This window comes from Panthera uncia, chromosome X, assembly GCF_023721935.1.
Source record: "Panthera uncia isolate 11264 chromosome X, Puncia_PCG_1.0, whole genome shotgun sequence".
In the NCBI taxonomy this organism is placed as follows: domain Eukaryota; kingdom Metazoa; phylum Chordata; class Mammalia; order Carnivora; family Felidae; genus Panthera; species Panthera uncia.
The window spans coordinates 10,544,261-10,551,352 of NC_064817.1; positions in this window are offsets into that span (position 1 = coordinate 10,544,261).

The window sequence follows — 7,092 nt, forward strand, 5'->3', positions numbered from 1 at the left end:
TTGACTTGTGGCTGCCTCACTACAATGTCTGCCTCCCTGGCCACAGAGCCTTCTCCTCTTCTGTGTATAATCACTCTCTGCTTCTGTCTTACAAATGTGCTTGTGAGGGCATTTAGAGCCCACCTGCATAATCCAGATGATCTCCTTAACTTAATCACATCTTTTGCCATAGAAATGCCATCGTAGATTCTAGATTCCATAGTGGCCATTACTTAGCCTCCCAAAGTTTCCTATGCAGCTGTCCAGATATATGCAAATGTAAGCACGCTGGAAAACATACTCACATTTTTTCAGTCTCTACCACAAAAGGTAATTCACCATACATATCCTGTATCTTGCTTTCCTGACTGAACAAAAATGTTGATATCTTTCCATGTCACTGCATAGAGAGCAACCTACATTTGTACAGGTACGTAGAACACCACTGAATGGAAGCGTGCAATTTATTTAACCAATTCCATTCAGTTCTCATTTTTTTGACATTACTAAAATGGCAAAGTAAACAACTGTGTACATGTGCACACACATGCATACACATACATACAAGTTTGCAAATATATCTCAGGAATTTTAAAAATTCCTAGAAGTAGAATTTCTTTGTCAAAGGGCATGTGCGTTTGGGTTTTTTCTTTTTCAAGTATAATTAACATCCTGTTATATTAGTTTCATGCGTACAATAATTCCACAATTCTATACATTACTCAGTGCTCATTAAAATAAGTGTATTCTTAATCCCCTTCACCTGTTTCATCCATCCCCTCACCCACCTCTCAAGTGGCAACCACCAGTTTGTTCTCTATAGTTAAGAGTCTGAGGTTTGGTCTCTTTTATCTTTGTTCATTTTTGCTTTTAAAATTCCACACGAGAGAAATCATATGGTATTTGTCTTTCGCTGACTTATTTCACTTAGCATAGTACCCTCTAGATCCATCCATGTTGTTGCAAATGGCAAGATTTCATCCTTTCTTATGGCCGAGTAATATTCCATTGTATATACGCACCACATCTTCTTTATTCACCTACCAATGGACACTTGGGTTATTTCCATACTTTGGCTATTGTAAATAATGCTGCAATAAACATAAGGATGCACGTATCTTTTTGAAACAGTGTTTCTGTTTTCTTTGGGTAAATACCCAGTAGTGGAATTACTAGACTGTATGGTAATTGTATTTTTAAATTTTTGAGGACCCTCCATACTATTTCCACAGTGGCTGCATCAGCTCGCATTCCCACCAAGAGTGCACAAGGTTTCCTTTTCCTCCATATCCTGGTCAACACTTGTTATTTCTTGTATTTTTGATTTGAGCTATTCTGACAGGTGTGAAGTAATATCTCACTGTTGCTGTGACTTTCATTTTCCTGATGATTAGTGATGTTGAACACCTTTTCATGTGTCTGTTGGCCATCTGTATGTCTTCTTTGGAAAAAATGTCTGTTCATTCCTCTGCCCATATTTAATTGGATTATTTGTATGTTTTGGTTAAGTTCTTCATATCGTTTGGGTATTAACCCTTTATTGGATATATCATTTGCAAATATCTTCTCCCATTCAGTAGGTCATCTTTTCATTTTTTGATGGTTTCCTTCACTGTACAAAACCTTTTATTTTGGAATAGTCTCAATAGTTTAATTTTGCTTTTGTTTCCCTTGCCAAAGAAGACATATCTAGAAAAATGTTTCCACGGCTGATGTCAAGAGTCACTGCCAGTGTTTTCTTCTAGAATTTTATGGCTTCAGAGCTCACATTTAAGTCTTTAGCCCATTTTGAGTTTATTTTTGTGTATGGTGTAAGAAAATGGTCAAGTATCATTCTTTTGCATGTAGCTGTCCAGTTTTCCCAATACCATTTGAAGAGACTGTTTTTTTTCCCATTGTTTATTTTTGCCTTTGTCATAGATTAGTTGACCATAAAAATGTGGGCTTATTTCTGGACTCTATTCTGTTCCATTCATCTGTGTGTCTCTTTTTGTGCCAGTACCATAGTTTTTGCATTATCATAGCTTTGTAGTATATCTTGAAATCTAGGATTGTGACATCTCCAGTGTTGTTCTTCTTATTCAAGATTGCTTTGGCTATTTAGCGTCTGTGGTTCCATAAAAATGTTAGGACTATTTGTTCTAGTTCTGTGAAAAATGTTGTTGGTATTTTGATAGGAATTGAATTAAATTTGTAGATTGCTTTGGATAGTATGGACCTTTTAACAATATTGGTTCTCCCAATCTGAGCATGGCATGTCTTTCCATTTGTTTGTGTCATCTTTAATTGCTTTCATCAATGTTTCTATAGTTTTTGGCATAAAGGTCTTTCAAACTCCTTGGTTAAGATTATTCCTAGGTATTTTATTCTTTCTGGTGCAATTGTAAATGGGACTGTTTTCTTAATTTCTCTTCCTGCTACTTCATTATCAATGTATCAATTATCAATGTATCTCAAAATGCAACAGATTTTCTGTATATTGATTTTATATCCTGCAACTTTGCTGAATTCATTTATCAGTTCTATTAGATTTTTGGTGCTCTTTAAGCATTTTCTGTATATAGTGTCATGTCATCTGTAGTGTTGACCATGTCATCTCCACAAATCCCCATGTGTTCAACAACCCCAAAGCTCTCTGAACTCATTCCTTTTGGGTTTTTATGGAGGCTCTGTGACATAGGCATGATTAATTAAAGCACTGGTCCTTGGTAATTGAACAAAATCTACAGCCCGTCTCTCCCTCCCTGGAAATCAGTAGGGGGGACTGAAAATTCCAACCCTCTAATCACCTAGTTGGCTCCACTGACATCCTTAAGTCCAAAAGTCACCTCATTAACACAACAAAAAAACCCTTCATCATTCTCATCACAGGAAATTCCAAGGGTTTGGAATTGGAAGCACAGAAGCTCTGTGCCAGAAATGGGGACAAAGACCAAATATATATATATTTCTTACTACAGAATGCAAGATCACAACAAGGAGTTTTAAGTCAAAGATAATAATAATGGTAACGTTAAAATAACAATACCGACACTTATTGAGAGTTTACTACATGTCAGGTGTTTCCTAAACATTTTATATGTATACTGTCATTTATAGTCCCCATTTTACAATGGAAACTAAGGAATCCAACTTGTGGCAAAAAACCTGTGTGATTTTTCAGGCCCAACCAGAGAATTACAAAGGCCTTACCTCGCAGTCCCCAAAGGGAAAAGGAAAGCTATCTTCACACCAGACAGTGCACAACCAATCCACTGCAACTCTCTGAAGGGACTTGCAGCCCAGAACTCACCTACATGGTTTCTGTATCTCGCCTGCTGTGAATAATGATGCAGTGAAAATGGGACTGCAGATGTCTCTTTGAGAGAGTGATTTTATATCATTTGGATATAAATTCCCGGAGGTGGGGATTGCTGGATCATATGATTTTTAAATTTTTAATTAATTTCTGTTTTTAATGTTTTGTTGATCCTCCATACTATCTTCCATAGTGGATGTACCAATTTATGCTCCCACCAACAGTGAACAAGGATTCCCATTTCTCCACATCCTCACCAATGCTTGTTATCTCTTGTCTTTTTCATAACAGTCATCTTAGCAGGTATGAGATGCTATTTCCTTGTGGTTTTGATTTGAATTTCCCTGATGATTGAAAAAGTTGAACACCTTTTCATGCACCTGTTAGCCATTTGTATGCCTTATTTGGAAAAATGTCCATTCAGATCCTTTGTTTATTTTTAATCAGATTTTTTCCAATTAAGTGGTAGGAGTTCCTTCTAATTTTGGATATTGACACCTTATCAGATCTATGGTTTGCAAATATTTTCTCCCATTCTGTATGTTATCTTTTCATTTTGTTAATGGTTCCTTAGCTTCCCTTTTTAGTTTGATGGAGTCCCACTTGTTTATTTTTGCTTTTGTTGTCTGTGCTTTTGGTATCAATTCCAAAAAAATGACTGCTAAGACCAATGTCAAAGAACGTCTTCCCTATGTTTTCTTCTGGGAGATTTACAGTTTCAGGTCTTACATTTAAGTCTTTAACTTTGAGTTGATGTTTGTGTATAGTTCAAAATAAGTGACCAATCTCATTCTCTTGAATGTGGTTATCAAGTTTTCCCAGCACCATTCATTGAAGAAACTATCCTTCCTTTCCCCACTGTGTATTTCTTGGCATCTTTGTTCAAAATGTCTGTTTTTATGCTAGTATCATACAGCTTTGATTGCTATACTTTGTAATATAGTTTGAAGTCAGGAAGGGTGATGCCTCCAGCTTTGTTGCTTCTCAAGATTGTTTTGGCATTTGGGGGTGTTTTGTGGCTCAATACAAATTATAGGAATTTTTTTTCTATTTCTGTGAAAAATGCCATTGGAATTTTCATAGGGATTGCACTGATTCTGTAGATTGCTTTGGGTAGAACAGACATTTTAACATTATTAATTCTTCCAATCCGTAACACAGAATATCTTTCCATTTATGAGTTCTTTCATTTTGTTCATCAATGTTTTACAGTTTTCAGTATATGGATCTTTCACTTCCTTGGTTAAATTCATTCCAAAGTATTTTATTCTTTTTGTTGCTATTAAAAATTGGATTGTTTTCTTAATATCTTTTTTCTGATAGTTCGTTGTTAGTATATAGAAAAGCAACTAATTTTTGTATGTTGATTTTGTATCCTGCAACTTTACTGCATTCATTTGTTGGTTTTAACGGTTTTTTTAAGTAGAGTCTTTTGTATTTTTATATATATAAGATCACGTTACTGCAAACAGAGATACTCTGACTTTTTCCTTTTCAATTTGAATGTTATTTCTTTTTCTTGCCTAATTGCTCTGGCTAGGACTTCCAGTGCTACCTTGAATAGGAGTGGTGACAGTAGGAACTCTTGTATTGTTCCAGATCTTAGAGAAAAAGCTTTCAGCCTTTCATTGTTGAGGATGATATTAGCTGTGGCTTTGTCATATATCACCTTTGTTATGTTGAAGTCATTTATTTCTATTCTTACTTCGGTGAGAGTTTTTATCATGAAATGATGTTGAATTTTGTCAAATCCTTTTTCAGTGTCCACTGAGATGATCGTGTGATACTTATCCATCATTCTGTTAATGAGGATATTATATTAATTGATTTTCAGATGTTGAAACATCCTTGCTTCCCAGGAATAAATCCCATGGTCACGGTGTTTGATCCTTTAATGTGCTGCTGAATTCAGTTTGCTAGTATCTTCTTGAGGGTTTTTTAATTTATATTCATTAGGGACAATGGCCTGTAGTTTTTTTGTGGTGTCTTTGTGTGGCTTTATCAGAATAGTATTGGTTTCATATGAGTTTGGAAGTGTTCCCTTCTCTTCAATATTTTGTTAGAGTTTGAGAAAGTTTGGTGTTAATTCTTCTTTAAATATTTAGTATTTAAGGTACTAAAGGTCATCTGGTGAGGTCATCTGGTCCTGGACTTTTCTTTGTTGGGAGGTTTTTTGATTACTTACTCAATCCTCACTGTGGCTATTGGTCTGTTTGAACTTTCTATTCCTTCATGATTCAGTTTTGTTAGAGTGTAGATTTCTAGGAACTTATTCATTTCTTCTACACTATCCAGTTTGTTGGCATATAATTGTTCAGAGTAGATTCTTATAATCCGTTTTATTTCTGTGGCATCAGTTGTAAGGTCTCCTTTTTCATTTGTCATTTTATTTGAGTCTCCTCTTTTTTATCCTTAGTCTAGCTAAAAGTTTGCCAATTTTATCTTTTCAAAAAACCAACTCTTAGTTTTATTGATCTTTTCTACTGTGTTTCTAGTCTTTATTTCATTTATTTATTCTCTGATCTTTGTTATTTCTTCCTCTCTACTAACTTTGGGCATAGTTGTTCTCATTTTTTCTAGTTCCTTGAGGTATAAAGTTGTTTATTTGAGATCCTTATTTTTTCTTAATGTCAGCACTCATTGCTATAAACTTTCTTCTTAGCACTACTTTTCATGCATCCTGCAAGTTTTGGAATCTTATGTTTCCATTTTTGTATGTCTCAAAATATTTTTTAATTTTCCTTTTGATTTCTCCTTTGACCTATTGGTAGTTCAGGAATGTGTTGTTAAATCTCCACTATCTGTGAATTTTCCAGATTTTCTCTTGTTATTTATTTCTAGTCATACCATTGTGGTCAAAAGACACTGATATGATTTCATTCTTCTTAAATTTGTTAAGACTTGTGGCCTAACATATGATCTATCCTAAAGAATGCTCCATGAGCCCTTGAGAAGAATTTTATTCTGTTCCTGTTGCATGGAATTTTCCACATGTTTGTTAAAGGTCCATTTGGTCTAATGAGTAGTTCAGGCTCAAAGTTTGCTTAATGACTGGATGATATATCCATTGTTGAAAGTGGGGTATGGAAGTCCTCTACTATTAGTGTATTCTCTATTTTTCCCTTTAGATCTGCTAATAATTATATATGTAGTTGCTCTGATGTTGGGTGCATATATATTTACTATTGTTACTTTCTCTTGATGAATTAACCCCTTTATCATTATATAATGACCTTTGACCTATTGGTAGTTCAGGAGTGACCTTCGGAAGAGGTCGCCAGAAGAGACTTTCTTGGTCTCTTACTACATTTTGGACTTAAATTATATTTGGTCTGACATAGTGTGGTTCTCACTATTCCTTTTTGGTTTCCATTTACACAGAGTACCTTTCTTCCCATCCCTTTATTTTCAGCCTAAACGTGTCCTTAGTTGAAGTGAGTCTCCTGTAGGCACCATATAGTCGGGTCTTGTTTTTTATGCATTCAGCCACTCTACATCTTTTGATTTGACAATTGAGTCCACTTTTGTTTAAAGTAATTATTGATAGGTAAGGACTCAACTATTGTCATTTTGACCACCATTTTCTGGAAGTTTTATAGATCCTTTGTTCCTTCCTCTCTTGCTTTTTCCCTTTGTGATTTGATGATTTTCTATTGTGATAAGCTTTGACTCCCTTCTCTGCATCTTTTTATGTTTCTACTATAAGTTTTTGCTTTTGGGTTTCCATGAGGCTTACATAAAACATTTTATATTTTTAACAGTCTATTCTCAATTTATATTTTTGGTGTCACAATTTGCATCTTTTTATATTTTGT